The sequence below is a fragment of the Loxodonta africana genome, chromosome 7 (assembly GCF_030014295.1).
Source record: "Loxodonta africana isolate mLoxAfr1 chromosome 7, mLoxAfr1.hap2, whole genome shotgun sequence".
NCBI lineage: Eukaryota > Metazoa > Chordata > Mammalia > Proboscidea > Elephantidae > Loxodonta > Loxodonta africana.
In genome coordinates, this window is record NC_087348.1 from 135,273,761 (window position 1) to 135,284,284 (window position 10,524).

The window sequence follows — 10,524 nt, forward strand, 5'->3', positions numbered from 1 at the left end:
ATTCTTAGGGTTTCTTCATTTCTTAAAATTCTTTTATCTGATTTTTCTTTGAATATATTGGTGCCAAGTATTTTGTTTTCAGTCTCACTAATTCTGACTTCACTTTCCTGAATTCTGCTCCTTTGACTTTCTACTGAGTTGTCTAATTCTGAAATTTTATTGTTGATCTTCTGAGTTTCTGACTGCTGTCTCTCTAAGGATACTTGAAGCCTATTAAAGTTTTCCTTATTCTCTTGAATAACCTTCTTAATTCCCTCAACTGCTTTATCTGTGTGTTCCTTGGCTTGTTTTGCATTTTGCCTGATCTCTTTTTTATTTTTTTTTCTTTCCTAATATCTTGAAGAGTTCTGTATATTAATATTTTGTATTCTATCTCTCGTAATTCTAGGAATATATCTTCGTCTGGAAGATTCCTCAATTCTTTGCTTTGGAAGCTTGCTGACATGATCATTGTCTGCTTCTTTATGTGATTTGATATTGACTCTTGTCTCTGTATGTTTGCATACCGTGTCCTAGCTTCTTGCTTTGTTTTGTTTTGAAATACTTCGTAAAAAAAAAAAATAGCTGCTCAAATTAGTTGGCTTGATTAATGGAGCCTTTGAAGCTCTAATGTCCTGTCACCAGATGGCTAGAGCTGTTATCAGATATACGAGCCTAAAAGTCCATTCAGTTTTCTTGTAAGGATTCGGCTCAGATTTCCAGGTAGTTGGTCACCAAGTGTGTGGTGTAGGCTCTCACCTACTGTCTTTGAGGAGCAGTGGTGATTGGTGTATGCATAGGTCTCTTGTTGCATCAGGTGGTCACACTCTGAGCAAGGTAGGGGGCTGACAACCTTTCCCTGAGTGTGTGTGAGGAAGACACATCCCTGTTCTCTAGAGTGCACAAGTGGGTGGGCTCTGCAGCCATACCATTGACACCCGATACTTTTAACTATAAGGACTGGGAGACACCCCTTATCCTTGTACCCCTGACATGGGTGGCTAGGTGGTATAGGTGGAGCCACCAGTCCTCAGGCCCCTGATGTGGGTAGGTGAGGACCCTGCTTAATAGAGCAGTGTCAAGCATCAAGAACCCACCTCGCCACTGCACAGCTGAAACCGTTAAAGTCAGACCTTAGGCCACATGCCCTTGCACTGTAACAAGAACCCAGCTCCTGAAATGGGCCACACAGTTCTATGCAGGGGTGAAAGCCATTCAAAGTCTATGGACCACTTGTGCCTGGACAGGAGCTGCTTCTGCCCTGAGTTTCCAGCTTAGAGGAGCCATCAGATTATTTTTTCCCTGTTTGTTAATTTGTTCCTTCTCCAATGGCTCTGGTTGCATGCCAGGACCTATCTCAGGCCCAGGAAAATCGAACGTCACTGAAGCCAGCTTGGGGGCCTGGGACAGAGGGTGAGGGATCAGATAAATGGGAGAGAGTTCTTTTGAAAGGGGAGGTATTTGATCTGTGCAGTGAATTAAATGCTAGCACTTATGCCGAGAGTGCTGTTCTTCTCTGATTCTGGAGGCGTGAGTAGACTCTGTGCCACTGGCTCTCTGTGGCTGGGGAAACCGTGTACAGAAAGCTACTGCCAGCCCCTCTGCAGTCACACCAGCAGATCAGGGATGAGGGGCGCTGGTTCCCACTGAGTTAGGTCCGGCAACTTCTTGGTGCTTCTGAACCATATCTCCCTCCCTCTGTTGCTAAGTCCAATTTCTTAACTTTGCCTTTGATGTTCAGGGCTCCTAGCTTGTCATATACATAATCAGTTTACTTGTTTTTTCAGGTGTTCGTTGTAAGAGGGACTATTGGAAGCATCTGACTACTCTCTTATCTTGGCCCTGCCTGCATCTGATGCATTCTTGTCTAGCTATATTTGATAGATATTTTTCTAGGTTAGAATATAAGTTTTCCTCATGCTTTCAAAGTAGACATTATGTTCTCATGTCTGACTGATGGAAATTCACAGTCATGGGAATTCTTTCCTTTTTTTTTTTGATTCAAAATATCCTCTTATAAAATGTAATGAAGAAAAGTATGTAAAATTGTTTATTTGCATTTTATGAATTCCTAACTTGGATTATTTCTAGCATAAATATAAATATTGAAAACAACTGCAAATACATCATCACAAAGTTTCACAATCCATATTTGCAACGATGGTTGAGGGCACCTGCTTTCCCTTGGACCATTACTATTACTATTTTTAAATCTTCCAATATCTGCTAAACCATTTGGAAAAATGATGAATTCCACCTGCCATTTTAATTTAAATTTATTTTTTAGTGAAATTAGATAAATTTCCATGAATATAGTAGTGCCTTCTTATCTTCTACTGGACTCTCCTGACATATATTTTGCTAATTTTTATACTTTCATGTTGATTTGAGGAGTGCTATAGGAAATAGGAAACCCTGGTCTGGTGGCATAGTGGTTAAGAGCTATGACTGCCAGTCAGAAGGTCGGCAGTTTGAATCCACCAGGTGCTCTTTGGAAACCCTATGGGACAGTTCTACTCTGTCAAAATTGACTCAATGACAATAGGTTTTGGTTTATATGTATCATAAAGACAGGAAAGAAAGAAGAGACCAAAACGGATGTCAAAAGAGACTTCGAAACTTGCTCTAAAATATCCAGTAGCTAAAGGGAATAGAAGAAATTAAGAAGTAGAAGAGCTGAACAGAAGATCCAAAGGGCAGCTTGAGAAGACAAAATAAAATATTGTAATGAACTGTGCAAAGATCTGGAGCTAGAAAATCAAAAGGGAAGAAAACTCTCAGTATTTCTCAAGTCAAAAGAACTGAAGAAAAATTCAAGCTGCAAGTCGCAATATTGAAGGATTCTATGAGCAAAATATTGAACGAAATATCAAGAGAATGATGGGAGGAATACACAGAGTCATTATACCAAAACTAATTGGTCAATGTTCAACATTTCAGGATGTAGCATATGATCAAGATCCAACGGTACTGCAGGAAGTCCATGCTATGCTGAAAGGAATGGCAAAAAACAAGGGTCCAGGATCTGACAGAGTACCAGTTGAGATGTTTCAACAAACAAATGCAGCACTGGAAGTGCTCATTTGTCTATGCCAAGAAATTTGGAAGACAGCTACCTGGCCAACCAACTGGAAGAGAGCCAATATATATGCCTATTCCCAAGAAAGGAGGTCCAAGCAAATGCAGAAATTCTTGAACAATATCATTGATATCACATACAAGCAAAATTTTCCTGAAGATCATTCAAAAGTGGCTGTAGCAGTGTATTGACAGGGAACTGCCAGAAGTTCAAGATGAATTCAGGAGAGGATATGGAATGAGGGATATCATTGCTGATGTCAGATGGATCCTGGCTGAAAGCAGAGAGTACCAGAAAGATGTTTACCTGTGTTTTATTGACTATGCAAAGACATTCGACTGTGTGGATCATAACCAATTATGGATAACATAGCAAAGAATGGGAATTTAGAGCACTTAATTTTGCTCATAAGAAACTTGGACATAGATCAAGAGGCAATCGTTCCAACAGAACAAGGGGATACTTCATGGTTTAAAGTTAAGAAAGATGTGCATCAGGTTTGTATCTTTTCACCATACTTATTCAATCTGTACGCTGACCAAGTAACCTGAGAAGCCAGACTGTATAGAAGAATTTGGCATCAGGATTAGAGGAAGACTCATTAACAACCTGTGATATGCAGATGACAAGACCATGCTTACTGAAAGTGAAGAGGACTTGAAGTACTTAGTGATAAAGGTCAAAAACCACAGCCTTCATTATAGATTACACCTCAACATAAAGAAAGCAGAAATCCTCACAACCAGGCCACTTAGAAACGTCATGATAAAAGGAGAAAATATTGAACTTGTCAAGGATTTCATTTTACTTGGAGTGACAATCAAAGCAGCATTCAAGAAATCAAATGACGTGTTACTTTAGGCAAATCTGCTGCAAAAGACTTCCTTAAAGTGTTAAAAAGCAAAGATGTCACTTTAAGGACCACGGAGTGCCTGATCCAAGCCATGGTGCTTTCAACTGCCTTATACGTGTGTGAAAGCTAGACAAGGAGTAAGGAAGACCAGAGAAGAGTTGGTGCCTTTGAATAATGGTTTTAGTGAAGAATATTTAATGTACCGTGGACTGCCAAAAGGAGAAAAAAATCTGTCTTGGAAGAAGTACAGCAAGAATATCCTACTGAGCAGTTACATCTCTCTTACAGGGTTGTTGTAAGTTGGAATCAACTCAATAACAATGGGTTTCATTTGGTTTAAGTGGAGTTCAAAGAAAAAATGTTTTATATAAATATCACAAAATACATTTCCTAAATCTAAATTGATAATTTATATTTAGGAAATGTATAAATTTTGTTGCATTTTTTATTTATGAGAAAATAAAATTTATAACTCTTCAGGGTTATACTTTATCTATATTAATGGGGTGCCAGTTATACTTTCTGAGCATTCTTTTTAGTTCATATGATTTTTCAGTTGAGTCTAATAGTGTTTCAGGTTGATTATATCATACGTAAATACCATTTGTTTTTGCTAGCTTTTCAAAGGTGAGATATTTTTGGTTCCAGTGTTGTTTGCATGATATCCAGGTCTACGATTTCCAAGAAAAATGTTGAGTATTTGATCCTTAATGTTTGATTGTAACATTGATGGAAAACATTAACAGTGTTTTATTTTCCATTTAAACTATGTATACATTTTATCATATTACAGATTTTTTTCTGCCTCTTCTAGACTATTAAAAAAAAATTAATATGTTTGTATTTAGTGTTCTATGGGAATTTGTATTATTTTTTACCAAAAATGTTTATCTCCCACTGACGTGATGTCAGGGTTTTTCTCTAATTTGGAGTCATCATTGACTTCTCTCTTTCTCTAACATCTTATACACAACACTTTCTCTTGGTTGTATCTTCAGAATAGATTCCATATCTGCCCCCTTCTAAATTACTCCCTTGCCAACACCCTGGGCCTGGCTGCCACTACAGCTTGCTCAGACACTGTAAGGGCCTCCTAGCTGCTCTCCCAACCTTCAATTTTCCCTCTAGAGTCTAATCAGACAACAACCAGGGGGAAGTTCTTAAAACATTACTCAGGTGACATGTCTCTCTGATCAAATCTTTTCAAAGATTTTAAATAAATCCAAGTCCTATAGGCTGCCATGATAATCTTTTGGACATATCTCTCACCTCACTACAGAGCACCCCTCTCTCCCTTGATTTCTGCTGTGCATCCTGCTCGTTTTGTTTCATTTTCTCTAGGCCTTTGGACTGGGGTTGGTTCTCTCTCCTAGTATTTTTTTTTTTTTTTTTGCATATTTTCCTGTTGTTTGGCTCTCCCCTTTCATTCAGATCTCTGCTGAGATATCACTGTTAAGAAAGGACTTTGCTCACCAACTAATTTAACCTATAAATTAACATTCTACTTCAATGCCTTGCTCATTTTGTAAGCATTAGCATCACTTTGATTTTTACTGTATCTCTATTTGTATATGCATTTTTTGTGTATTTCTACATTGGACTGTAAGTTTCTGATGGGCAGAGAATTTGTCTGATGGTTTACTTATGTTTCTATGGGACCTGAAACAGCAGTTGACAAACAACATGCACTTACTTAATACTTTTTAATGAATGGATTATTGTACTGGTCCTATTGTAGGGCCATCTTAGAAATTTTGCAATTACAAATATATGTTTAAAATACAGTATCTTTTTATCTACTGATAGCATTCATTTTCTGGGATTTTATTTATGGTATTAAATAATATGCATAAGTGAGACTTGTCCAACTTTATATTTGTGTTCTTTTTGTTATCAAACATTTCACTGATAATGCCATAAATATTCATGATATATTGATAACAATTTCTGATAACAATTAAGTAGCAACTACAATATACCAAGCAGTGTTCTACATATTTTGTTTATAATAAGTCACTTAACTTTCACAGGGAGTCCCTAGTTGCACAAATTATTAAGCTCTTTGCTGTTAACCAAAATATTTGTGGTTTCAATCTGCCCAGAGGCACCTCAGAAGAAAGACCTAGTGACCTACCTCCAAAAGGTCACAGCCATTGAAAGCCCTACAGAGTACAGTTCTGCTCTGACACACATGGGTTTGCCATGAGATGAAATCAGTTGGATGGCAACTACTTAATCCTCACAACGTCAAAACCGATTACTTCTATTGAATCTGTTACTGTGACTACTGCCATTGTACAGATGACAAAGCTGAGGCTCAGAGAGGTTAAGTAACTTGTTCTTGCTCATGCAACTAGAATTTGTATGATTATTATTAATCACATGGTTTTGTTCTATTTTATATTCTCCATTGTCTAAACAGAAGCATAGCAAAAGGGGGGCAGAGGAGGGCACATGCCCCAGGGTCCAAGTCCAAGGGTGCAGCAGACAAGGTACAGAATGCTTTTAGGAGCCACAAATAAGAAAGCCAGACAAGAGGGGGAAGACATTTCTGCTCACTCATCAACATCTATTCATCTTGAAATTTGGGATAGGGAAAGGCTGAACTTAGAGATTGCCCCTGGAAATGCCTTACCCTCACTATGCCCTGTGTCTGAAATATATTACAAATTATAAGAATTGCAAGTCTCTTGATATTTTGATAAAAGTAACATAAAAATTATATGACAGCGATTTCCTTTGGATTTTAATGGTTCAGTAGCTTTCTAGTTTAGGTATTTTCTATTCAGTGTCTTTTTGGTATTTTATTGATTATATTTTGTTAGTGTATATCTGTGAACAGACTTACACGCGTGTATATGAACACACACATGCATGCACACACTCCTACACTCATGAACACACATATCCACTCAAGGATTTCATGGATAAAATTATAATATTGACATGAAGGTAGATCTCAATAATTCTTGAGATATAGAAAGTTAATGGTTAAGAAGACTAAATTCCACCAATACTGTTTATATATTCTATGCAAATCTAATAAAAATCACAACGAAATTTGTAAAGAAAATGACAAACTAATTCTAAAACTTATGTAGGTATGTAAAGGCCCAATAGTAGCTAGAGTAGTACTAAAAAATAAGTAACATCCCCTACCAGATACCTGACATTGTGTAATAAATGAACAGTGCTGTGTCCTTACTTAAATAAACAGACTTCTCATTTGACTAAATCTAGTTTATGTCATTGTTTAATTTCTATCTCTATGTTTACAACTACCAAATTTATATCTCCAAACAGAATCTCTTCCCTGAAATCCATGGTTGAATATCAACTTCCAAGTTAATATCTCCATGAGGATGTATATTAAGTATTCAAAATCGACATATTTGAAGTTTAAAGGTTGATTACGCTCTCCAGGATATTTTCCTGCTCAATCTTCATCCTATCGATAAATGACGCCTTTATTCAACCAAAGCTTTAGTAACATCTCTGACTCCACTGTTCTCTCAAAGAATGCATTATTCAACATTTCCTCATTGTCTTCAGGACTTTGCTACTTTTGCTATTTTCCGTACTTGATGGTTCAAGTCATCATACTTACTCACCTGTACTTTTGTAATATCTATCTAAATGGTCTTACTGTGCCCATCTTTGTACCATAAAGCACATGGAATAATCCATTTAAAATATGTTAGATTTTATTAAGGTTCTATTCAATTTTACAAAAACCTGAGCTGAATGGAAAGCTTTTAAAATTAAACTCAAGGCCCAACTCCACCTGGCCTCCTTTATTGTATGCTCCTCAATTCCTATTACATCACTGGGCTCTTTCATTGTATTACAGCTATATTTTACTGAGGTCTCTTCTTTGGATACTAACTCATTTCTTATTTTAGGGCTTTAGCCAGTTCATTTGCTTTGAGCAGTCTGCTTCTAGAAATGATAGAGAGACTTCATCTCTGAACCAGTTACTATCTTGTCTTTTTACCCTACTTTTTAAATTTTTCTTCAGATAGCAAGGCACCATCTAACTATATATATATGTAATTATGTGTATCTATTTCTGTCTATCTACTACTAGAAAAAGAATCGATGCATGCAAACTCCAGTATTGATGAAGAATATTCAATATACCATAGACTCCCAATAGAATGAATGTTTACTCATTCAGTCTTAGAAGAAATACAACCAAAATGTACCTTAGAAATTAGGATGCTGTCTTAGTCATCTAATGCTGCTATATCAGAAATACCACAGGAGGATGGCTTTAACAAAGAAAAATTTATTCTCTCACTGTCTAGTAGGCTACAAGTCCAAATTCAGGTCGTGAGCTCCAGGGGAAGGCTTTCTCTCTCTGTCTGCTCTGGAGGAATGTCCTTGTCATCAATCTTCCCTTGGTCTAGGAGCATCTCAGTGCAGACCCAAAGGACATGCTCTGCTCCAGCACTCCTTTCTTGGTGGTATGAGGCCCCTATGTCTCTCTTCTCACTTCTCTCTTTTGTATCTCAAAAGAGATTCACTTAAGACACTACCTGATCTTATACATTTCATCAACATAACTTCTGCTAATCCATCTTATTACATCATAGTGATAGGGTGTACAACACTTAGGGAAACCACATCAGATCGTAAAATGATAGGCAATCGTAGAATCGTACAAGGGAATCATGACCTAGGCAAGTTGACAGATATTTTGGGGGGGACACAATTCAATCCATGACAGATGGTGAGACTTCAAATTGCTTACTTTGGACATGTCATCAGGAAAAACCAATTGGTAGAAAAAGGTACCATGTTTGGTAAATTAGAGAGCCAACCAAAATGGGGAAACCCTCAGTGAGACGGATTAACCCAATAGCTGCAACAATGGACTCAAAATACCAAAGATCATGAAGATGTTACAGGACATGGCAATATTTCATTTTATGATGCATAAAGTCACCATAACTCGGAACCAACTTGATGGCAGCTAACAACAACTAGAATGCATATACTTTGACATCCTGCTTTGGTATCCGAAAAAAATATTTGTGTCCAGAAAGTATTTCTTGGATGAGTGAATGCAACTTGTGTAGATTAGATTATTAGTCACCAAATATTGACATTATTCCCCTGCTTGCCCCCACACACATAGACCTACACTGTCTCCATGGGAGGAGTATATTTCCTGACCCACTGACACTAGTCTTGGCCATGGTACTTGGTTAATGGAATGTGGATATGAGTGTGAGTGTGGTGTTTCCCAGCCTAGTCTGTAAGAGACTTCTCCTCTGAAAGCTTGAAGTTCTACCATGAGATGAACATGCCTCAAGTGTCTGCTGCCCCTTCAACTTGTCCAAGGAAATTAAGAGATGCATGGAAACAACCTGAACTCAAAACCTAGCTAATCTGTAGAGTTGCATGAAATACTTTTTATTACTTGTCATTAAGATTTTGTGGTTGTCTTTTATGCATCATTATTGTAGTAAAATTCTGACTAATATCCCAACCCAGTCCCTTCGAGTCGATTCCATGACTAATATAGAAACATGATATGGAAGCCAAATACGGACCTAATGGTATATGAAATATATGATTAATTCACTATACCTAGAAACAAGGGAGAGGGTTATCCTTGGTGCGTCCTGAGTAGCGGGGTATTTCTTGTCTCTTTCACGCCAGGATTTGCCATATGACTTGCTGGGCAAATGGAATATGAGTGAAGTGAAAGATTCCACATTCAAACAGAAGAATTAAGTGCCATTTACCTGGTTCCATCCATATTCCTATGCATTTGCCATGATAGTGGTTAACATAAGAGCTGCTAACCAGAAATGAAGTACAAAAGATGATAATACAGAGCAGATTTGCACTTGACTCACACCCAAGAGGTATTATAAATGAGAAATATCCCCACATTTTAAGTCAATGAAACTTGTGGATTGTCAATCAACTGGGATAGAGTTTAAGCCTGGTTCTAAGGATATAACCTAACTATTTCACCAATAACAGTAATCCCATTTGTCGTGATTATTTCTGGAGCATGAATTAAACCAGATGTTGTCTAATTAGGTCAATTGTTTATTTATTCTAGAAGGGGTTCATGCACCTGTAATTATTATACAAGTTCGAACTCAGGTTTTTTTTTTTTTTAACCCAGTTAACACAAATTTTAACTGATTTAGTGATAATGCAAAAAAAGTGCTGTTGCTGATGATAATGGTGATGATATACACCCGTCCTATCCCATAAGTATTTTATATAATTAATACTGACAGAAGCTTGGGTGAAATTTTGATTTGCTCTACAAGCATGACTAAAACCAGTGAGATATCACAGGTGTCTCCTATGAACAATAGGCATATTGGTTTTGACAGACCCTAAACCAAAGATGTCTCTATAATAGCTGACTGGAATATCATATTTTTAATACCATTAGGTGACCATTTATATATTTTTTATAACTGGTCCTTATTAATGGTAAGATAAATGGGACATTAATAGATTTGAATATCAGTATAACAACAGGGAACTGCAAGAAATTCAACCGAGATTCAGAAGAGGGAGTGGAACCAGGGATATCATTGCTGATGTCAGATGGATCCTGGCTGAAAGCAGAGAATACCAG